Source organism: Clarias gariepinus, chromosome 18 (assembly GCF_024256425.1).
Source record: "Clarias gariepinus isolate MV-2021 ecotype Netherlands chromosome 18, CGAR_prim_01v2, whole genome shotgun sequence".
Taxonomy (NCBI): domain Eukaryota; kingdom Metazoa; phylum Chordata; class Actinopteri; order Siluriformes; family Clariidae; genus Clarias; species Clarias gariepinus.
The window spans coordinates 7887402-7913210 of NC_071117.1; the positions used below are offsets into that span (position 1 = coordinate 7887402).

Consider the following 25809-nt stretch of genomic DNA (forward strand, 5'->3'; position numbering starts at 1 on the left):
ATATCATGTTTAGGCTACTGTGATCTAGTTGTATTATCTTGGCATGTTATTTTTCCCTGCATTATTGGTTTTTCTTTGATAATATTTTCATATAGATACTGATAGAAGGATTGTATTATTGGACCCTGCAGAAAGAACACAGTCTGTCACAGTTGTAAGTGTTTTGTTGTCAGGTTCCTTTAGATATTTTTTTTTCTTTTTGCCAGATAATGTATACTTGCATATTTCCACTGAAGGATGAAGATGAAGAGACTACACCTGCTGTAACAGAAGTGGACAATGCTGGTAGATCGACTGAGGTATGATGGATACCATTATAATGCATGGCCCCTTTTTACATTAGAGTAACAAACTGCCATTGTTCTTTCACAGTACATACCTGGGGATTTACCAACAGATGAGGGTCCTTCAACCTCAGTGCACAATCTAAGAAGTGTAAGAATTTGTGTGCAGTTGTCCATATGTTAATTTTATTATCTGACAGAATGTCATTTATTTAATTATTTTTGCCTTCCTAGCCAGCAAAGGAGCTGTATAAGGTCCATCTTCCAAAAACAAACAAGTGACAGGGAGCTGGACTTTATACAGCTATAAATGGAAGAAAACAGGCTATCCATTAAAAAAGCAACACTAGAAATTGAATTACTGGAGGTAAACGCCTTAAGGTGAGACTTTGTGTAAATATTAATCTGTTGCATGTTGAAAGTGTTGTGTATATAAAGCAATGTAATAAACACCACATTTTATTAAATTTTACTTTCATTGTTTTTCAAGAAATAAAGAAATAAACTACACAGCAGACCAGTGCAAACTATTTAATAAAAGTAATTTTGACAAATCCTGTCTCTCAAAAGTCTTTTATCTCTGTGTGCACAAATCTGTAGAGGTTCCTCTGGACCATTTTCTTCAATACAAGGAGGGTGTCTCTCTCCTCTTATAGTGCCAATGTTGTGAAGCACAACACAAGCCACTATGTTGCATGCCCTCTCTGGACTGACCCTGAGCCCACGCAGACACTGAAACCTAGACTTGAAGATTCCTATGGTCATCTCCACCTTGGCCCGTGTTCGGCTGTGAGCCAGGCTATAGCGTGTCTGTAGTCCAGGATCAGGTTCAGGGTAGGGTCTCATTAAATAGGGCAGACAAGGGTATCCTCTGTTCCCCAGCAAGTATCCATTGTACTGTCCTGTAATAATTCAAGTGTCCAGTAATGATTAAAATGTACAATACAAATTTGTAAAAAAAAAAAAAAAAGTGTATAAAGCAAAATTTCAAGTTCATACCCTGCTAAAATGTCTGGCATAATGATGACTCGTGGAAAATTCTGGCATCAGGATCCTGGCTATTTGGCCTCAACATTAGTAATAATGCGGGTTGCCTTACATATTACCTATACTGTAGTTAGTGGAAAAAAGTAATGAGTTTACTTTTGTAATGAGTTTACTTGATTTTAACAAGGCAAAAAATTAAGGACACAAAATCCAGTTGTTACCTGTACATTGATACTATGAATAGATAACATCTTCCTCATTTATTGAAGGAGCTTTAATAGGAATGTGGGTGCCATCAATGCACCCAATTATATTTGAAAACCCTGAAATAGAAAGTCATATATGGAAGGATCAACTGTGTGTGCAGGATCAATACATGTATATAAATAGTAAGACTACATATTAAATATGCATCATCGATTTTACTACCAAGGACAAACCTGCCACTCTGTGGAATTCCTCTTTAATAACACACAGAGGTTTATGTTCAGAGAACAGTACACACGTGTGTAAAAAGCGTTTAAGTGCCAGACAGTTGCCTTTCCCACATGCTCTGCATCACATCACCTACATTGTACAAAAAATGCCCTGACACAAAAAAAGCTAAGTGCTATGGACAGAATGTTTTCTGTTCTAAGCGCAGACATGCGGTTTGTGACATTTGCATTATGCGGTTTCAAGAGATGTGTTAAGTAAATTAACGATTCCCCTAAAAACCGATAACGCTCTTATTAATAATTCCAGCAGTAATATTCGTCAGACAACTTTTGGTTATTTTTATTTTACTTTACAAATTCGCTTCCAAAAATTCAGTGGTTCAAATACGACAGAGCGCAGGAATGATATAGACTTTTCTTTGCTATTGACTTTCATTTGCATCAATATTGTGGAGTGCAAACTGTTTTTCTTTTGTTTCCAGGCCGAATAGCATAAGATTCCTAAATTGAGATGAATTTACTCTTAGTGGACAAGCAACAAGTATGCTACTGTTTTGTTTTCCGGAAGAAAAACAGAAAGTAAATTATTTTGTCAAATTAAGTGATTTCTAAAAAGTAAGCAAATTAATCTTCCAGTGGGATGAGCTAAATTTGCACCATTGGAACATTTTTTCACCCTACCCAAAATGCAAGACAATACTTTAGTTGCTTGTGTATACTTCTTGATACTTCTTGATTTAACAGTTTTTAGATGCATGAAGTGGAAACAAGACAAAAATATTAATTAATAAAAGCATTTGATGGCATCTTGTTTATCTACTCTTCACCTACCATCCATGTTTTGTTTATCTTACAAGGAAGACAACAAAGTGCTAAGGTCTGCAAGGCACCTTCTCTTACTTTAACACTAGAGATTTAACACTAAGATATAACCAGGTAAAGCAATATTTGAAAGCATATTAAGTGAATGTCAACACATACTTTATGAGAACTTGAATTAATAATTTTGTGGTTTGTCAGATCATCTCAGGTTGTCAGACCGAGCGTTTCAGCCATCATCGCTTCAGTCAGAAATGACTAGGTCAGTACAAAGTCACCTTTTATTTATGTAGCGCAATACAAATACAAGTTTTAAAGCAGTTAAACTGTGGGAAAATTATGCTATGTTTAATGCAAATTTCATATCAAGTGAACTGACTTAGTTTAGTTCATCATTTAATAATTTAAATAATTTCATGTCACCATCTAGCTTAGTTGAGATCTCATATAATTATATAAATGAATAGGTGTCCCTATGGAACCAAAAAAATTCCCAGACTATGCAAAACAGAGGCGACAATGGCAAGGAACCCAGACTCCTAATGGAGAAAACAAAATAGTCTGGCGGGTAGTTCTTTTTTGACCATCAAAGTTAGAAAGCATTTTAATGCATTCCTACATTCCTGGTGCATTCTGCTGTCCTATTTGTCAAGAAGAAATGCCTTTTTGGAAGAAATTTTGGAAGTTCATTTCAGTGAATGTGGGGAGAGGTGTGCTAGCTGTAAAATATTTTATAAGATACAGAAAATATGTACTATTTACCTTGCACTAGAAACAGGTTTTCATAATTTTAATTGTTTACCATTCCTAAATTGTAATACTGTAGATGATGACGGTAACAACACAGCCGAGTCGTCGTTCATGAATAATGAAGTGAACAGCACTGCTGAGTTTTCATTCATGGATAGTGGTAAGTATTTGTTTTTTATTTGTGGCAAACAAGTGGAGATGGAATTGACACCTTGGTTAAAGTAAGAAGGATCTCTTTTAAATTTGCATTGTCAAATAAATACATGTAATTTAATTTACAAGATTGGAAGACTCATCTGGACCCCAAAATAGCTGCACTCTTATACAGAAAAGAAATTCTCCGGCTACATGAGACCGGGAAGCCTCTTTTCATGTGTATGGATCTAAGATCAACTCCTAAAGAACAGGACAAACTTTTACAAGCAAAGAAAAGTGGAGTGGGCATGTCCTGTTAAATGCCAGCTCCAAGGTACAGCATAGAGAAGATAAAACTGTGTGCAATAAATATGCAGTTTATATAGTTTATTCTTGTTCATAGCTTTAATTACTATATCTTCATTGTTTTAGGAAATTCTGCAGTTGGGGAGTTTTCGGGCATTTTTTTTCCACAGTTCTTGAAAAACTGAAATATGGTTTCAGTTTGAACTTGGGTATGACATTTTAGTTGCACTGCAAAATTAATTTTTGGAATAGTTTTTGATGGAATTTATCTAATGCTGATTTGTAATTAACAGGCATCACTGAAGTTACTTGCCCCTTTGAGGAAGAGCTTGACTATTTGGTGCCTTCATCATCACAATTCCTTACTGAAAGTGATCTCTTCCTTGTAGCAGGGAGAATGCTAGGCCACTCATTTCTGCATGGTGGTCCATGTCTTGCAGGGCTCAGCAGAGCCTTTGTTCATGTTCTGCTTCAAGGTTCTCAGGACACTTTACAGTTGGAAGATTGCCCAGATGTTGAAATACGAGAGACCATCAACTTGGTGTGTATATATTTGTCAAGACTTGGTCAAATTTTGGGATATTTAGAACTATTTGGAATTTGTTGCTAATTTTATAAAAATTTTTAGCTCAGATGTGGCCACACTTTACCATTTTCCGCGAGCCCTCTGCCCTTGTCTATCTGTGGGTCCCTTATCGCCTCTGGTAAATAAGTTTTACAAAAAAAAAGAGTAAAAAAGAGTTGCGTCTTGTATGGTTTTGTGGATCCTACCTAGCTGGGCCTGGCTAACGTGGATTTTGTTTAGTGTGGCTGCAATGTTTTTTTGTGAGTGCTGTTTTAAACTGTGCAAGGAGATGTATTTTTGCTTTTAATAAATTCTTGGCTTTGAGACTGCTGGCTCTAGTTGGGCTTGTTTTGGTTCTCATTAATACCATGGATCTTTGTTATACCTCATCGCAACAGCATAACCTTAACTGTTGTTCCAGTCTGGATATATCTACATATAAATGGTGTAGAACTCTTGGAATTGCTCGTCGTCCACGATATGTTCATCGGTCTGTAAAGCATCAGTGGATTTATAACTCGTCAATTCCTGTGGTCGGGTCGCGCAGATCTAAGCGTTACCATAGTAACAATGTGTCTTTCCACCGCGTCCGTATTCTCACACCTTTAACCAGAGATATTTCTTATTCGCCATGGTGTGCAACGCATGTGCCCCACAGACACAACTGTGCCCTTTTGAACATTCGTTTTTTGACTGGTAAGGGTACACTGCCGAAGGACATTATAACTGAGAAAAACCTGGATTTACTATTTCTAACTGAAACTTAGCAAATGTCTGATGACTCAATTAAACTTAATTCATTAACTCCTCCGGGATATAGTTATCTGACAAAACCTCGTCTCACTGGCAGAGGTGGTGGTCTGGCTGTTGTTTTCAAGGACATCTATAAAATGACCAAAAATGATATTCTTGATGTTTCAAGTTTTGAATGTCTGTCATTTAAACTTGCTGGCCCTGCTCCACTCTTGTTTCTGTTGATTTACAGACCCCCCTAAATACAGTATAACGCATGTTTCCTTTCTGAGTTGACTGAACTTCTCACTTTCGCCTGTGCCCAGCATGATAGAATCATAATGCCAGGTGATTTTAACATCCATGTTGATTCTGATTGTAATATTGCAAAAGACTTTTTGTCTGTTTTGGATAACTTTGATGTATCTTAGCATATTGATTTTCCCACGCATTCATGCTCTCATACCCTTGATTTGCTTTGCACTGTTGGTGTTGACAATGTTGGTGCTCAGGGTTATGAATTGGGCATCTCTGATCATAAACTTATTGTTTTTGGTTTTTCTTTGCCTTAGTTTAAACCAAATCTACTATATCTTACCATAACCTGAAGTCTGTAACCATTGACAATTTTACTGCTGCTATTGCTGTCTCCCCTCTCTCATCTGCACTTAATCTTTCGAGCCCTGATGAGATACTCTTAATCTATAATGAAACTTTTTATGATGTTTTGGATGACCTTGCTCCACTAAAAACTAGAACTGTCCCTTCATCTCACTCCTCTCCCTGGTTCACTCCTGAACTTAAAGTAAAGAAAGCTGACTGTAGGCTTCTAGAACGACTTTATAAAAATCATTTCTTGTAGTGCATGCTATTGCTTTTTCAGACTCAGTAGTAGAATATAAAGAGGCACTTAACACTCGCTCTACCTATCTCTCTACTGTGATTAATAAAGACAAGTTTAAGCCTTAAGCTCTCTTCTCTGAAATCAACAAACTTGTTAAACCATCATCCGCAGGTATTAGTGGCTCTGTTGATCTCTGTGAAAGCTTTCAGTCTTTTTTCCTACAGAAAATTTATAAAAATTTACAGTACCAAGCCTTTTCACCATCTCTCTCTCCCCACCTTTCTTCAATTTTGAAAAGTCACCCACTTAACGCTTTCCTACCCACAAATACAACTGCAGTTGAACAACTGATTATCAAATCAAACTCTTCCTCTTGCACGCTTGATTCTATTCCAACATACTCACTTAAAAACCTTTTGCCTTCACCCATCCAACCTATTACTCATATTATAAACAGATCTCTTGCCACTGGTTATGTTCCACAGGACCTAAAAGTAGCTGCCATGACCCCTGTCCTTAAAAAACCTGGTCTTGATAACACAGTTCTGAACAATTTTAGACCTATATCAAACCTTCCTTTTGTTGCTAAAATACTTGAGAAGGTAATTGCTGCACAACTGCAGTCTCATTTAGAGAAACATGATCTTTATGAGCAGTTTCAATCTGGTTTCCGGCCTTCTCACAGCACAAAAACAGCACTTTTGAAAGTGGTTAATGATCTCCTTCTGGTTTCTGACTCAGGTGCTCACAGTGTCCTGGTTCTCCTTGACCTAAGTGCAGCATTTGATACTATTTGGCACTCTGTACTTCTTGCTAGACTATCTGCTATAGGTATCACTGGTCATGCTCTTCAGTAGCTGACTTCATATTAGACAGACTTTTAATCTTAGTTTATAAGGCCTATCATAGACTTGCACTGCAATTTCTTGCAGAGTTAGTGCAACCATACACTCCGGTAAGGACTCTTAGATCTAGCAGTGACAATTTGCTTGTTGTGCCCAAGTATAAGCTCTCTACAGTGGGTGGTAGGACCTTTTTCTCCTCTCTTCCTCTTGACTCACAAAGTTGCTAGACCTTCTGATGTTATTATCAATGGTTCCTTGTTGTCAACACTTGCTTGTCTAAATGTCCCTTTTGTTTTTTCTGATGTATCTTGTTTGTCAATTGTCATTGCTTATATTCTTTTGTAAAAGTGACCTTGGGTTCTTGAAAGGCGCTATAAAAATTAAACATATTATTATTATTATTATTATTATTATTATTATTATACTAAAGTCCTGGAACTTTGTTTGTCTTGGGATCTTCCTGGTCCAACAGATGAAAATAGAAGGTGGCTTCATGAACGTCTGTTGTCACATGCGGTAATTAAAATGTATATTTCATATCTGTGATAATGGAAAGTGGCCATATTTTTCTATACATTTCAGTAATACAGTGGAACCTCGGATTACGAGTAACGCAGTTTGCGAGTGTTCCGCAAGACGAGCAAAGATTTTTTATACATTTTGACTTAAAAAACAAGCGTTGTCGTGGTTTATGAGCACCGAGTATCATGTATCATGAGTGTCGCGTCATCACAACTAAGCTAACGTTTTTTCTCTTTCTGGCGCTGCGAGTAATCATCTCCCCTGCTGGGTCTTAGTGCTCGTCTCTTACTGGTATAATTAACATTCGTGTGTGTGTGTGTGTGTGTGTTTTTCTTTACCGTGCCGGTTCACACTCTTTCTCTCTCGCGCGTTTAATGTGTTTGTGTGTGTCTGTGTCTGAAACAGAGAGGGGGTGCTTCACTCACACACAACCGGCACGGTGTCAAATTACGCTCGGGCACACACATAACACACACTCAGCAGCGCAGGAGAGAGAAAAACACACACACACAGCGCCTGCGCGCATAAATAGGAACATTTATCTGACAGGATTTATTTTGACTTTTTTTAAGGTAACATGCAGGTTAATTTGTTTTATTTTGACTTTATAGTTTTTGTTAACTATTTTTATGTATTTATTTTTTTGGGCTGTGGAACGAATAATTTTAACTTTTAATTATTTCTTACAGGAAAATGTGCTTTGATTTACGAGTGTTTTGAAATACGAGCCCACTTCCAGAACGAATTATGCTTGTCATCCGAGGTTTCACTGTATTTTGAAACTGATTTATCTTGAATACTTGGATTTCTTGGATTTTTCTTTATGCATTTTAATCATGCCTGTTATGGCTCCCTAAGAATATATATATATATATATATATATATATATATACACACACACACAACAGTTTTAAATTTGTGATTTCACTGTAAACTACTTTGAGGCAGCAGGTCATAATTGATGTTGTGCCAAATTTTTTTGTTTGGGATTTTTGTTATTGGATGTTTCTTTCACTATTATTTAATTTTCAGTTTGCAGTTATTTATTTGTACATGTGTGCTGATAATGTACACAAAATCTATTTTTTTTTAGGTTATTGGAAGAAGAACATGTAGGTAAGGTGTGTGTGTATATATATATATATATATATATATATATATATATATATATATATATATATATATATATACATACAGTGGTGTGAAAAACTATTTGCCCCCTTCCTGATTTCTTATTCTTTTGCATGTTTGTCACACAAAATGTTTCTGATCATCAAACACATTTAACTATTAGTCAAAGATAACACAAGTAAACACAAAATGCGATTTTTAAATGATGGTTTTTATTATTTAGGGAGAAAAAAAATCCAAACCTACATGGCCCTGTGTGAAAAAGTAATTGCCCCCTGAACCTAATAACTGGTTGGGCCACCATTCGTCAAGCGTTTGCGATAACATGCAACGAGTCTTTTACAGCGCTCTGGAGGAATTTTGGCCCACTCATCTTTGCAGAATTGTTGTAATTCAGCCTTATTTGAGGGTTTTCTAGCATAAACCGCCTTTTTAAGGTCATGCCACAACATCTCAATAGGATTCAGGTCAGGACTTTGACTAGGCCACTCCAAAGTCTTCATTTTGTTTTTCTTCAGCCATTCAGATGTGGATTTGCTGGTGTGTTTTGGGTCATTGTCCTGCTGCAGCACCCAAGATCGCTTCAGCTTGAGTTGATGAACAGATGGCCAGACATTCTCCTTCAGGATTTTTTGGTAGACAGTAGAATTTATGGTTCTATCTATCACAGCAAGCCTTCCAGGTCCTGAAGCAGCAAAACAACCCCAGACCATCACACTACCACCACCATATTTTACTGTTGTTATGATGTTCTTTTTCTGAAATGCTGTGTTACTTTTACGCCAGATGTAACGGGACATGCACCTTCCAAAAAGTTCAACTTTTGTCTCGTCGGTCCACAAGGTATTTTCCCAAAAGGCTTGGCAATCATTGAGATGTTTTTTAGCAAAATTGAGACGAGCCTTAATGTTCTCTTTGCTTAAAAGTGGTTTGCGCCTTGGAAATCTGCCATGCAGGCCGTTTTTGCCCAGTCTCTTTCTTATTGTGGAGTCGTGAACACTGACCTTAATTGAGGCAAGTGAGGCCTGCAGTTCTTTAGATGTTGTCCTAGGGTCTTTTGTGGCCTCTCGGATGAGTTGTCTTTGCGCTCTTGGGGTAATTTTGGTCGGCCGGCCACTCCTGGGAAGGTTTACCACTGTTCCATGTTTTTGCCATTTGTGGATAATGGCTCTTACTGTGGTTCGCTGGAGTCCCAAAGCTTTAGAAATGGCTTTATAACCTTTACCAGACTGATAGATCTCAATTACTTTTGTTCTCATTTGTTCCTGAATTTTTTTGGATCTTGGCATGATGTCTAGCTTTTGAGGTGCTTTTTGGTCTACTTCTCTGTGTCAGGTAGCTCCTATTTAAGTGATTTCTTGATTGAAACAGGTGTGGCAGTAATCAGGCCTGGGGGTGACTACAGAAATTGAACTCAGGTGTGATAAACCACAGTTAAGTTATTTTTTAACAAGGGGGGGCAATCACTTTTTCACACAGGGCCATGTAGGTTTGGATTTTTTTTCTCCCTAAATAATAAAAACCATCATTTAAAAACTGCATTGTGTGTTTAATTATGTTATCTTTGACTAATATTTAAATGTGTTTGATGATCAAAAACATTTTGTGTGACAAACATACAAAAGAATAAGAAATCAGAAAGGGGGCAAATAGTTTTTCACACCACTGTATGTGAAGTGTGTCTCTGAAGGTTCCTTACAGCAAGTGTATAAAACATGCCCCACCAAAAGAAATATGGGGGGATTAAGGTGATGGTAATCTAAGGATCAAGACCTGTGTATATGTCTTCAGGAGGACTCAAGTAAACATTTTTCTGTGAAAATTATCATGTGATCTAAAATATGGAATGTCATTTGTGTTTTTTAGGAAATCTTCCAGATCTGACTGTCTGAGTAAAGATGTTAATCAGATCACACTCTCTGACGTAATACAACAGAGCATTTACTACTACACCCATGTTTAGTGATTAAAGGAGACTAGACCTTGTTGCTGTTGTAAGTGGAAGCAATAGATCACAGTGTGGGGCTCTGTCCTTTTTACAGTTCATTTACCTGACCATTTACGCTGTTTCACTCACTGTATAATACTCAGTAAAAAATGGAGAACATACGGCATTTAGCAACAGCACAGAAGTACATCTCAGTTTGACAATGCTATGAAGATAGCTGTTTTATAGTTTGTTTTTCCATCCAAAAAGTGCAATATCACACAATCACCACATATCATTTTGTGGTGGGTTATTATGTCAAATCACCACCTCACGCCAGATTATTGTGTGCCCTCATGCCCAATTTTCCAGCATTCTACTGCCTTGACTTTTGGATATCAACCCTTACTCTCGTTTCATGACCACGATTCAGGATCACGGACTGTATTTAAATTATCGGCTTTGAACCACACACGCTCACGATTATTCTCCACGGACCAGACTTGCATTCAGCGCATGCCGGCTCTTTACTTCTGCAGTTTCTGCTCAAGACTCGTGCCACACCTCTTTTCATTCACAAAACTAACAGCGCGTTATTCATCCCACGATTACCAGCGCTGTTTTCCATACGTGCTCTGCGCTTGCATAGACCTCGCCTGCTCGGATCGTGACATATTATACAGTGAGTTCTGTTTCACTCTATGTATAATACTCTCCTTTATGTGGCAGAGAAACTGCAGTTAGCAACAGCACATGAGAGTTTATTATAGAAACAAAACTGCTTTAACTTAAAATGACAAAGTCTGAAAAATTAACTGGTGAAGCCTGGCTTTCCTTGGCTTACAGTATGCTAATGCACATATATGCAAATGTTCAGACAATTTATCGTTTAATTGTGCCAATAAAGAAGTATCCTAATATGCTGAGCTAGTAAATAAATGTGTGTATTTATGCTACTCTGCAGTTAGATCCTGTGCAAGTATATATGTCCTTGTTTAATTTTCTGCTAATGTACTTGTACTTATTTATGCACTAGCAAGTGTATTAGTACTAAAGCATAGGATAGTCAGCAAGTGTGACATTATGCTTGTGTCTAGATAACATAGGAGGATAAAAATATTTAGCTATAAATTAATTGGCATTCATATATATTTAATTTATTAGATCATTCATATTCATATACACTCACCTAAAGGATTATTAGTAACACCATACTAATACGGTGTTTGACCCCATTTCGCCTTAGAACTGCCTTGATTCAACAAGAACTGGCATTAATTTAACAAGGTGCTGAAAGCATGTTGACCCATATTGATAGGATAGCATCTGGGATGCACATCCAGGGCACGGAGCTCCCGTTCCACCACATCCCAAAGATGCTCTATTGGGTTAAGATCTGGTGACTGTGGGGGCCATTTTAGTACAGTAAACTCATTGTCATGTTCAAGAAACCAATTTGAAATGATTCAAGCTTTGTGACATGGTGCATTATCCTGCTGGAAGTAGCCATCAGAGGATGGGTACATGGTGGTCATAAAGGGATAGACATGGTCAGAAACAATGCTCAGTGGCATTTAAACACTGCCCAATTGGCACTAAGGGGCCTAAAGTGTGGCAGGAAAACATCCCCCACACCATTACACCACCACCACCAGCCTGCACAGTGGTAACAAGGCATGATGGATCCATGTTCTTATTCTGTTTACGCCAAATTCTGACTCTACCATTTGAATGTGTCAACAGAAGTCGAGACGCATCAGACCAGGCAAGATTTTTCCAGTCTTCAACTGTCCAATTTTGGTGAGCTTGTGCAAATTGTAGCCTTTTTTTCCTATTTGTAGTAGAGATGAGTGGTACCCGGTGGGGTCTTCTGCTGTTGTAGCCCATCCGCCTTAAGGTTGTGCGTGTTGTGGCTTCACAAATGCTTTGCTGCATACCTCGGTTGTAACGAGTGGTTATTTCAGTCAAAGTTGCTCTTCTATCAGCTTGAATCAGTAGGCCCATTCTCCTCTGACCTCTAGCATCAACAAGGCATTTTCGCCCACAGGACTGCCGCATACTAGAAGTTTTTTTCCTTTTCACACCATTCTTTGTAAACCCTAGAAATGGTTGTGCGTGAAATCCCAGTAACTGAGCAGATTGTGAAATACTCCGACCGGCCCGTCTGGCACCAACAACCATGCCCTGCTTAAAATAGCTTAAATCACCTATCTTTTCTTTCCCATTCTGACATTCAGTTTGGAGTTCAGGAGATTGTCTTGACCAGGACCACACCACAAAATCTCCAAGTCAAGACCTTGTGATATCCATGGACAACAACCAAATCACTCCTTCAGCCACCGCCCGCAATCTTGGGGTAACCGTGGACAATCATTTGTCATTTTCCCCACACATCGCTAACCTTACTCGCTCTTGCCGATTTCTTCTTTACAATATCAGAAGAATTCGCCCATTTCTTTCTTCACAGGCTACTCAGATGCTTGTTCAGTCCCTTGTTATTTCAAGACTGGACTACTGCAACTCACTCCTGGCAGGCCTGCCTCTGTCCAAGATTCGTCCTCTGCAACTGATCCAGAATGCAGCAGTACGTCTCGTTTTTAACCTCCCCAAGTTCTCCCAATTTGGCCTTTAAGAGATTTAAAAATGTAAAAATTTTCATAAAATCTTCATAATTATGTATTTTGATAACATTTCAAATAATAAATAGTTGGTTTTAGAATAGGTTTCAATTTATATACTGTAGCTGGCCTTGTTTGATCGATTGTCTTTTCATGCAGTTGTTTGATTGTCTGTATTCCATCCCGCGTCCACTGCCATGTCCTGATTGAAGAGGCCTGTTCTTTACCCTCATTTTTTGCTATATGCCCTGTTTTTAAGACTGTGATGACAATGAAGACATGTCCAACATTTCAATTAGGATTCTGTGATTGTGATTCCCAAGCACTCTGCAACTGCAACACTACTCCTGCATCTTCGATTTGAAAAGTACCATGATTGTGGATAATGTGGAAATCTTTCACCAGCAATGTGTCTGCTCTTTGGATTGATTTATGCTTTAAAGAGCACATTTGATTCCATGAAAAGTGATTTTGTCTCTTGGCCACAAGTAGTTTTATTAGAAAACAATTTTCAGAAGAACTCTGCTAGGAAAGCTGTACTAAATTAATGGACTCTTCAGCCCAAGCTCTGCTTTTGAATTTGTAAAGGTGTAAAAAAAAAAAAAAAAAAAAATAGAGAGAAAGAATTTTATTGTCCTATGTGTTTTTTTTGTTTGTTTTTTTTTGTCTAAAATTTATTTTATATATGGTATATTTATTTTATATTGGTCATGCCTTAAGTAATGTCTTAAATTAATTACCTTTTATAGAGCAAATGAACTTTATATATGTAGTGTGCCAAATATGTTGTCTGTCTTTGTATTCTCATCTTAAAACTTTAAGCACAACTTACTTGAGAAACGTAAAACCGTCAGGTTGGCTGGCGATAATTAATGTTAATGGATCTAGTTAAAAATCCCTTTTTTCCTCTTCCCCACTCCTTTAACCCTTCTCCTTCCTGGTTTTTCTAAATTAAATTACCCCTTTTTCTATTAGAGCTTGTCTTGTGTCTGTGGTGCAACCCAGACACAAGACAAGCCCCCAGACCCTTCTATACCACTTTATCCAGTATTCAGGGTCGTTGGGACCTAGAGCCTATCCCAGGAGGCTTAGGGCACAAGGCAGGGTATACTCTGGACAGGGTGCCTATCCATCGCAGGGCACACACACACTCAATCACACACTATGGGCAATTTGGGAATTGACCTAACCTGTATATCTTTGGACTGTGGAAGGAAAGCCACAAAGCACAGGGAGAACATGCAAACTCCATGCACACAGAGACGAGAATCAAGCCTGGCCGGGAATCAAACCTGGACCCTGCAGGTGCAAGGCAACAGTGCTAACCACTACACCACACTAAATACATTTTGGTCTGTGGCGGCTGGTACAAAAATTTTGGGGGGGAGCCAAACAAAATTAAACTTTTAAGAATTGCCTGTACATAGCTATTTATCGGGTGATTTAACATCATTACTACTAGTACAAAATAAGGGCATGATTCACGTTGCATTCAGCCAGCCAGCTCCGCTTGCCATAAGAAATGATGAAAAAGCACCAAGGGTAAGCTCGGCTGTGATGACTTGACTTCTGCTTAATTAGAAGGTCAGGTTGATCTGGTCCAAGCTCTTTAACTTTTTTTCTTTCTTCATCCGATCGACTTGCAAAGGGGTATTTTCGCAAAGAAATTACAGAATTTTTTCTCACATTTAGCTGGCTTCCACGTCAATCACTATTCAATACATTAACTAACAATCTGCTGACCATTAATAAGACTTATTGAGAATCACATGAGCCAAAATATTTAAAAACAGTATTGATTCGTTAAGAACAAAAGTGGAAGGGTTCGGGACGCAGAGAGCTTCGCCCCAAGGATGATTTGAAAAAATCCAATTAGATCAAAACCTCAAATCACATGCTTTTCAAAAATGTATGTGCCTACATAGACACTCGTTTGTCCGGTTTCCACAATCAGTTTTCACAAAGACAGGGAAGGAGTCAATCTGAGTGACATCACCAGTACTTTCTGTGTAATTATTTTCATAGATTAAAAATACTGTTCATTTTTAATGTCATAAAACACCTTAAATCTGCAATGTATTCATCAACTGCAGGTGTGTTTAAATTAATTGTGTATCACTTGTCCAAGAGCACCGGACATTAAAGTACATTTAACTTTTATTAAATAGATAAATAGAGAGAAATAGAGAGATAGATAGACTTTATTTATCCTGTGAGGGAAATTATTGTGTTACAGCAGCAGCAGGTTGAACAAACAGTAATAAGGGAGAAAGAGAGGGAGTTGGAGGGGTGGTGAGCAGAATGTAATTGTAACTTATACAAATTAATGCAATATTGCAGGTAAAAAAGAGATAAAGTGTGCAAATATTTAGTGTACAGTATGTACTGTATGAGTGCGTAAAGGGACAGTTAATAATGAGATATGTATACGTTGCTATTGTTATCTGTTACATAGAGGTCATTGTACAGTACAGTGGCAAACAGTAGGAATGCTTTCTGGAACCGTTCTTTGTGACAACAAAGCTGGATTAGTCTGTTAGAGAATGAACTCTGCTGCCTCTGTATGGAATCATGTCATGGATGGGATGGATTTTCCATGATCGACTGGAATTTGTTCAGTGATCTGTTGCCACTCACAGTCTCCAACCTGTCCAGTTTGTGTCTAATTATGTGTTGAGCCTTGCAAAAGATTTTCAGCATCTTGCTGCATACATTGAAGGATCTGGGTTTTCTTAGAATATAATGTCTGCCCAACTCCTCCTTATACTTTTGTCAGTGTTGGTCCTCCAGTCCAATCTGCTGTTTACAGTACTTGTAGTTGTCCACAACCCCAACCTCCTCAGCCATGATGGTAATGGGTTTAATTACGGTTTTAAACTTTCTAAAGTCCACTACCATCTCCTTGGTGTTTATGATGTTTAGGATCAGATAGTTTCTGGTGCACCACGCCACAAAGCTGTCCAGAAGTCCACTATACTCTGTCTCCTGTCCATTGCTGATACACCCCACCTCTGCAGTCATTAGAGAACCTCAGAGCAGAATGGAATACTGGGCCCAGAGATCGGCATCCGATAAAAAGGAGCCTGTTGTGATGTGATGTGTTCCACCGACCCACCGAGAACCAGCCCCTTGTCTCCCACGAACAGAATCTCTACAAATTAGTCCATGCCTACTGAACCTCAACATAGAGACACATGCAATTTGTTATGCTTAAATGTAAAGCTCTCATAAAAATTTTTTTAATACATTTGAATATTGAGTTTAATATAGGTTCACAGCTGAAAAACAGATTCCGGCAGAAAAACTATTCTAGCATCGTTTCTCTCTCTCTCTCTCTTTATGTCTTTCTCTGTCTTTCTCTCTTTCTCGCTCACTTAACATGATAATGTTGAGGTTGATGATCTCACTGCTGGTTTCTTGCAGTCTAGATAAAGAAATCATAATTAAGGGCTTGAGGTAGAAATATTGAACAAACACATGTACAAAACTACAGAAATTAAGAAAATGTATATTACTTGTGATTATGAGATAACACAATATGTTTTCCAAAATCATATACTGTAGCAGTAACATACCATCATCGCACAACTGTGGCCCTAACGGTTTGAAAACTTTTGATTTTGTACTGTATATGGTTTAACTTTTTTTAAAGCTCTTCAGTCTGGTGCGGAATCCAGTGTTTACGAGCAAAGTGAGGAATAGAAGCACTCACTGTTAAAGTGTGGTAATCAGGAGAGATAGAGTCAGGGTCCAGAGATGTGTACGTGTCATCAGGAGGACTAGAGTGAACCGTCTGTGTGAAAGAAAAAGAAATTAATTATGTGTTCATCTTTCTTAGTGACTTTTTTTTCCCACAGCTGAATGTCTGTGTGAAGTGTGTCTCTGAGAACACTTACTGCAAGTGTGTGATACACATCACTAGAGGACCTGGTCTGAAGATCGAGAGCTGTGTATGTGTCATCAGGAGGACTTGAGTGAACTGTCTGTGGGAAAATAAAAAAGAATGTGATTGGTGCTTTTAGGAAATCCTCCAGATCTGAAAGTCTGAGTGCAAATTCTTTTTTGTCTGGGGAAATCCGAAACAGCTGAATGTCTGAGTAAATAAGCTGTGCCTCAGGTTGCACTCTATGATTTAACACATAACAGCTTTTACTACTATAGCTCTGTTTAGTGATAGAATGAGCCTGTGTCTAGAATTGATCATCACTCTCTGTTCTGTTGTTTTGAAGGCAAGCATGAGGGGGTTTTACATTGCTGTTGGTACTGTGAGCAGTAGATCACACTTTGTCATTCTGTCCTGATACAGTTCACTTACCTGAACAGACCCTGCAGCATCATCGGAACCTCCTCCTCTCTTTCTCCTAACAAATGAACAGTAATCAGAGATTCCAAATCACAGACAATTAAGTAAGTTAATTAAAATAAATAGCCTTACCTCATATATAAAACACCAAAGATGAAAAATACACAACCAACCACAACTCCAATAATTATTTTTCGACCCACAGGCCTGACCCCTGTGTGCAGGAAAATATTACTCAGCTATAACTCATTTACTTTTATCACAAGATTTTATTTGCTATAATAACTGTAATACCATTTAAAATGAGAGGAACCGCAGCGGCTCTCTGAGTCCCGTATTTATTCTGAGCCACACAGTAAAACCATCCACTGCTGTTGGAGCTCAATGTGAAGCTGTAACTCTGTCCAGATCCTACAGGTGAGCTTTCATTCACCTTATACCAGGTGTAGAGCTCCACAGGTGGGTTAGCATCACTGCTGCAGGTCAGAGTCACCGAACTGCCCTCCACTATCTCACCAGAGGAATGGTTGGACACTGAGACATTCTTAGGAGCATCTAAAAGAAAAAAAATAAGACAGAGGTTTAAAAATATTTAAGAGAACCAGTGACTCAGTGGATGATGCCAGCTGACTGCAAAACCAAACACTTACACAAAACATTTAATGTTACTTTATCAGAATATTTCTCTCCATATCGATTCTTGGACTTGCAGCTGTAGTCTCCACTGTCCTCAGAGTTGATGCTGTTAATGGTGTAACGTCTTCTATTGCTTTTAGATAATGTTCCTTTTAACCAAATATACTCCACAGGTGGGTTAGCATCACTCTGGCAGGTCAAAGTCACTGTACTGCCCTCCACTATCTCACCAGAGGGACTGATGGACGCTGAGACACTTTTTGGAGGATCTAAAACAGACGAGAAAAAAATACACACTCCTTTATACTATACTGCGCCCCATTATCTTGAGGGACTGATTTAAACTGAGACTGTCTTTGGAGGACTGTGACAAAAACATAAACTGTTCAGTTTAAACATTTACTCTTTTTGTTTAATTGACAGACTATAAAAGACATCATTACTTTATGTGTTACTGCAGGATCACATTATTTAACCAGAAATATTTAGCTAGTGTGCTAGAATGAAACTATGCTAATACACACTCATGCTAATACAATGTTTTACGTAGTGTGTATGAATATAAAAATGCTAATACACATAAATGTCAATATTGAAGTATTTTGCAATGCAAGCACGCTAGAAAACTTATATACCCATATTCTAGTGTGCATTTATGCTATTATGCTAATACACATACATGCTAATGTTTATATTTTTACAGTGCAAGTATAAAAATACACTTGTATGCTAATATTTTAACCAAAGGGTTCAAATATTAAGTGTTTCTATATAAAGTTGTTAGAAGTCATGCAGTGAAACTTCTTGTTTTGTACAGTACAATAGTTTAGAGCAATATCATAACATATCTGTGTTACTTTACTGTTAGTTACAGCTTCATGACTGATGGGATTCGTTTTACATCTGGATTCAGCATGAACATTTATTGTTGCTAGTTTTATGAATGAATAAATCTGTACTTACACTGGACATTAAGAGTGACAGCAGGGGAGCGATAACTTTCTCCCTGTACACCACAGCTGTAACTGCCTGCATCACTCTGACTGACTGATGGCAGACGGAGAGGGTTAGAGGAGATGGAAGGTAAAAAACTTCCATGTTTGTACCAGGTGATTGGTGGAGTGACAGTCAGGCTGCAGGTGGTTTTACATGTGAGAGTGACGTCATGTCCCTCAACCACACTATCAGGACTCATCTCCACCTGAAGCTCTGTGAATGAGAGGAAAGAGGTCAAACATGTAGTGCAGCCAGTGGGGATTACTGTCAGTTACACTGTTATTATCTCTTATTGTTTAGCTTCTAAATCATAAACCCTTCTATATGTTCACTAGAAGAATGCAATAATGTGAAACCATGTGTAATGTGCATGATATTGAAACGTGTATTTTCATATCCTGCTGCTACAGTGTAAAAATTCCAGCACCAAATTCTTTAAACAAATGTGCTTTCCTGTATGGTGGTAGATGAACATAGACAGACAGACAGACAGACAAATGAACAGAAAGACTATATATACAGAATACAACTGTATAGCACTGTGTAGTGTGGGCTAGTAGACCACCAACATGGCTGTAGCAGTCAAGAAGAGATATTACAAGCTGATGCACACAAAAAGTTGTGTTAACCCCAGTATGAGTTATGAAAAAACAATCTCAGCTGACAAGAGGATGATTTTAATATTTATGTAATGTGTCTGTTTTTAAAATGTCTTTAGCATCTATGATTAACTTCTAAGTAATTAACATTCATGTTAAACTTACAGTAGCATGTTGTCTGTTGCTATTATTAAGTTAGTTTGTCAAATAAAGCTTTATTATAGCAAATTACAGCAATTAAATATAATAGATAGACATGAGATAAATTAAACAATTTAAGTGAAAACAGTAACTACATGTTGAAAATATCAACTTTCTTTATTTACCTTTCATTTAAAAGAGTTTTAAACAGTGTTAGATAACCTAATAATAGCCTAATAATATAACTAATAGCCATAATAATATACACATTTTCCTAAAGAAATAATGATTATTATAAGCATAACAATTCAAATAGATCATTCCATAAAAATAGACGATTCCAACTACAAACCATTGAACTCTTTTGTAGTAGAACGGAGACAATTAAAATTTTAGATGGCATGGAATCGTCCAAATTTAATAAATAATTACATTTAAAAAAACTGAATGCATGACACTTTCGTACTGACTAAGCACACTTTTTCTACATTTCACTACATTTATTTAGGCACACAAAGTACTCTCATATTTACTTCAATAAATAGAAAAAAAAAACGATTGTGCTTACTTTACAACATTTTTGCATGCAACTGCTTCTGGAGGTGAGATCTTGTGAAATCCATTTTCCCTTACGAAATAATGTAACTACAGATAATCTGTTCTAGCCACCCGAAAAATATTACTAATATTACCAATTTTCACTCACTCACTCACTCACTCACTCATCTTCTATACCGCTTTATCCTATATTCAGGGTCGCGGGGACCTGAAACCTATTACCCACTAATAGGCTCAACACTATAATAATACTTTTGCATATAAAAACAATTAACACATTGACACACAATCTGTAAGTCATATCTGATTAGTGCTAGTAAAGCAAAATGGGAGAAGTTCAGTTCTGCTCAGCTGTTAAAATTGGCTGAAAAGCATTGTAAAATATTCATGTGAACATGATCATGTGAAGTTTATCTCAGCTAACAAATTGACATGTTTTGTATCTTCAGTTACTGTTAACGAGGTAGATAACTAATGCTAATGCTAGCTCACACAATGCTCGTTATAGAGAGAATTTTTTTCTTTGGAGACAATGAAAAATTTTATAATTGTTTTCTAATTAATTGTTTTATCCAATAAATGTAATTTTATTTTATGAATAAAGTACAGTGTGTTATTTAAGCTGATGTATAGAAAAATCTTACCTGTAAGAGAAAAATAAACTCCATCTCTACCTTGATACTTTCCTCCATAGGTCGTTATAAAACTGAAGAAGTATTCGCCCTGGTCCTGTCCGGTAACACCATTTAGTCTGAGACCGCAGTCACCCGGTCTGTCTCTGAGATTCTGAACCCTGTCTCTGTAATTTGGGTCTAATGACAGATCGGAAGGCTCTTTATCTGTAGCCAACTCTCTGCTCCAGAAAACTCTCTGAACTGTGTAACCATATGGATGTGTGTATCTGCAGCCCATGGTCACTGTAGATCCCTTTAGAGCACAGATGTAGCTCGGTGTGTAATACACACCCCACCCATTCTGGGAGACAACGACTCCTGCAACAGAGAAATGTGTTGATGTGTAAGAAACTCTAATAAAGTGGCCAGTGACTGTATATATTTATAGTGTGTGATATAGTGTGTGTGTGTGTGTGTGTGTATGTGTGTGTGTATCCTGTTATTTTATATATTTATTAAAAACAAACCAATGTACATTTACAAATGACTCACCTGAACCCATGAGCAGAAACAGCATGGAAAGGGGAGGAGTCAATCTGAGTGACATCATCAATGCTTGCTCTGTACCCATCAGGGATAGAAAATACTGTTGAGTGCTGTGTGTTTACACCCGCAGTTATCCAGTTCAGTTTAGTGTGTGAGGAATAACTCACATTAATATAAGATTATTAAGCAAATGCCTGTACAAGAGAGATTTGGGTGAATTGGACAACTATGTTCAGAACAGCAAGGGCCAAACTTTCTCGGGCCATCAGAAAGGCGAAGCGCGCACACGCCCAGAGAATCCACAATCACTTCAAAGACAGCGGCGACACACGCGCATGTGGCAGGGCTTACAAGCCATCACAAACTACAGGACGACTTCACCTGCCTGTGACAGTGACGGCTCCCTCCCAGATGCGCTGAACAACTTCAACGCTCGGTTTGACAGGCAGAACAACGTGGCCACACTCACCATCATGAAGAGCTTTGACCGGCTTGTCATGAGACACATCAAGACCCTGCTGCCCCCCTCACTGGATCCACTGCAATTTGTGTACCATCCTAACCGCTCAACGGACGATGCCATCTCCACTACACTTCATCTTGCCCTCACACACTTGGACAAGAAGGACACATATGTTCAAATGCTGTACATAGATTTCAGCTCAGCATTCAACACTATCATCCCCCAACAACTGACTGGGAAGCTGAACCTGTTGGGCCTGAACACCTCCCTCTGCAACCGGATCCTGGACTTTCTGACCGGTAGGCCTCAGTCAGTACGGATCGGGAACTGCACCTCCAGCACCACCACATTGAGCACTGGGGCCCCACAAGGCTGTGTGCTCAGTCCCCTGCTGTTCACACTGCTGACTCACGACTGTGTAGCAACACACAGTTCGAACCACATCATTAAGTTCGCTGATGACACGACCGTGGTGGGTTTCATTAGCAAGAACAACGAGTCAGCATACAGAAAGGAAGTGCAGAGGCTAACGGACTGGTGTAAAGACAACAACCTGTCTTTAAATGTTGACAAGACAAAGGAGATGGTTGTTGACTTTATGAGGACACGAGGCGACCATTCTCCGCTGAGCACCAACGGTTCCTCGGTGGGAATCGTCGAAAGCACCAAATTCCTGGGTGTCCACCTAGAGAAGCACTTCAGCTGGTCCCTTAACACCAGCTCCCTACATAAGAAAGCCCAACAGCATCTCTTCTTTCTGAGAAGACTGAGAAAGGCCCAGCTTCCACCACCGATCCTGACCACCTTCTATAGAGGAACTATCGAGAGCATCCTGAGCGGCTGCATCACTGTCTGGTGTGGTAATTGTGCCATATCGGACCGCAAGACCCTACAGCGGATAGTGAGGACAGCAGAGAAGATCATTGGGGTCTCTCTCCCCTCTATTGAAGACATCTACACCACACGCTGCATCCGCAAAGCCACCAGCATTGTGGCTGATCGGACTCACCCCTCTCACACACACTTCACACTCCTGCCATCTGGAAAAAGGTACTGAAGCATTCGGGCACACACATCCAGACTGTGCAACAGCTTTTTTCCGCAAGCCATCCATCTCCTCAACAAAAAGGGACTGGACTGATAAACACAAACACACACAAACACACACACACACAAACACAAACATAATCACTCAGCTTAACTCAACTACCTCAAAATATTGAGACTGGACTGACTAATCAACACAAGTGCAGACACACTGACCTACACCACCAAATTATCGTACACACCAACCTGTAAATGCTTCACTGTTTATATCTTTCGCACAATGATCATTACTGGACTATTTTTTGCACTAATTTCTTAATTCTTGCTGCTGTTTTTAAAGAATGTTTATGTTTACCCACTACCTCAACACCATATTTTATGTTCTGTTATGTCGTGGTTGCGCACTGTCACTTTGTTGTTGCTCTTGTTTGCACATCTGCACGTGCACTTTATGTTGTCTATAAAACCTGTAGTTATACTTAGCTAGTTAGTTTTTGTTGATTTATGTTGTAATTTATGTTAGGAGTATCTGTCCTGTCTCTGCTAGCCAGCTAATTAGGCTTCTTGGTTAGCTAGTTTAGTGTTTCTGTTATTTTATGTTGTAAATTTATGTTGCATGTAGCACCTTGGTCCTGGAGGAACATTGTTCCGTTTCACTGTGTACTAACTGTATATGGTTGTAATGACAATAAAGCCTACTTAAACTTGAACTATGTTACTGAGACAATGTTTTTAATAGAAATGACAAAAAACACTCATTTAGAACTGACTTATTTTAAAATGCAAAAATTTAAATTAAATTGTCATCACATTATACAAATTAAAAGTGAAAAAAATTCTTCTGACCTCATTAAGAGATGTCCATCTCCTGCATCCAGAAAGAAAAAACACAGTTAAACATCAGGAGCAGCTCTGATGGTTTAAACTGTTAAACTTGGCCACACACATACGCACACACACAAGCACACACACACGCACACACACAAGCACACACACACACACACAAATATGCACACACACACACATATGCACATACACGCACACACATACGCACACACAGGCATATTTCTTCTTCTGTCATTGCTGATGTACCCCTTCCTTCCTTCCGTACAAATGAAAAAACACACTAAACACCAACACATGCAACTTTTGTTTTCTAGTTTGCCACAGCTTATACCCCCATGTTATTTACATGCATGTCCTTTTGTGTTACTATAGAACCAGTCTATTCCTTTTCCACAATAGAGGGACATTCTGCAGTACTCTAGTGATAGCTAATATTTAGGTATCATTCCAACAATTTTTATTAAACATTTAACGTGTTGCCATTTTTATAAATGTTACTGTATTGTAGGAGATTATTAATGGTGTTAAACCTCCTCCTGGAGCTCAGTGCTGATTCAGGATCAGTTTCTTCTCTTGTTCATAAAAATGCTGGACACAAAAACTGACCCGAGACCAGCGCTCTTCTCACACTCACACAAGAGTCATGATGACCAAATATGATCTTCTTTTTCTTCTTTGTCTTTCATCTGTTCCCTTTCAGGGGTCGCCACAGCGAATCATCTGCCTTCATCTAACCCTATCCTCTGCATCCTCTTCTCTCACACCAACTAACTTCATGTCCTCTCTCACTGCATCCATAAATCTCCTCTTTGGTCTTCCTCTAGACCTCCTGCCTGGCAGTTCCAACCTCAGCATCCTTCTACCGATATATTTACAATTTCTCCTCTGAACATGTCCAAACCACCTCAATCTGGCCTCTCTGACTTTATCTCCAAAACATCTAACGTGGGTTGTCCCTCTGATAAACTCATTCTTGATCCTATCCATCCTTGTCACTCCCAAGGAGAACCACAACATCTTCATCTCTGCTACCTCCAACTCTGCCTCCTGTCTTTTCTTCAGCGCCACTGTCTCTAAGCCGTAGAGCATCGCTGGTCTCACCACTGTTTTGTATACCTTTCCTTTTATTCTCGCTGATACTTTTTTATCGCACAACACACCTGACACTTTTCTCCACCCATTCCAACCTGCCTGTACCCGCCTCTTCACCTCCTTTGAACACTCTACGTTGCTCTGGACTGTTGACCCTAAGTACTTAAAGTCCTGCACCTTCTTTACCTCTGCTCCCTGAAGCCTCGCCGTTCCTCTTGGGTTCCTCTCATTTACACACATGTATTCCGTTTTACTGCGGCTAACCTTCATTCCTCTGCTTTCTAGAGCGTACCTCCACCTCTCCAAATTTTCTTCCACCTGTTCCCTGCTCTCGCATGATGACCAAATATAATAAACATGTTTATTACCATTACAACTGGCATTATATATAGCATTATTTAGAAGTAAACAATTTAAAGAAAAAAACCTTAACAGGAAAAACCTTAACTTCTAAGTCAGCCATGGTGTGGATAAAGTCATTTTATAGTGATAGTATTTAGGGGAACAGAGAAAGGTAAAAGCTAGTAAGAATGGTTTATATAATGTGTGTTTTATCATTTGTCTCCTTTAAATCTTAGAACAAAAAGCTGTAGGCTTCAGTTAAACCTTTAATCCTGCAAGGTACAGTAAATTTAGCTACTTAAGCTAAAATAAGGTACAATTTGTGTCCAACTTTTTATGACAAACCGTTAACTTAATGTTGATGGGTGTATTAAAAAATGAGTTACCCTAGAAAGAGAAGCAAGATGCATAAACATACACACACCCATAGTACATGCTCAATGCTGTGATGTAAATCAGAAAAGAAAAAGCAGTTCAAAGATAGAAGATAGCACAATGTCTGACACTTCCATTTTTTTAAAAAAAAGCTATAGCCCCAGTGTTCCTAGTCTTGTGGTGGGTCATACTTATACTGAGTATCTGCGTCACTGAAATGTTTAACATAACTGAATGTCAAATTTATGCTACACAGAAGCTCTAAAATGGAAAATAGTCCCACATCATTATGTAACATAATGGCAGATTAAAGAGTCTTCTGAAGACAGAGCAGGGCTGTCAACTTTTA

General features: G+C 38.5%; 1 long non-coding RNA gene and 1 pseudogene across 1 annotated transcript; one reads left to right on the plus strand and one right to left on the minus strand.

Annotated features, from left to right (window-relative positions):
- LOC128507015 (sialoadhesin-like) overlaps positions 1-25809 on the minus strand; it is a 191344-nt pseudogene that overhangs the window by 146666 nt on the left and 18869 nt on the right.
- Positions 2565-4360, plus strand: LOC128506153 (uncharacterized). Its single transcript, XR_008355688.1, has 5 exons — positions 2565-2644; positions 2729-2789; positions 3354-3437; positions 3560-3746; positions 4012-4360. It is a non-coding gene; the product is annotated as an uncharacterized LOC128506153 (long non-coding RNA).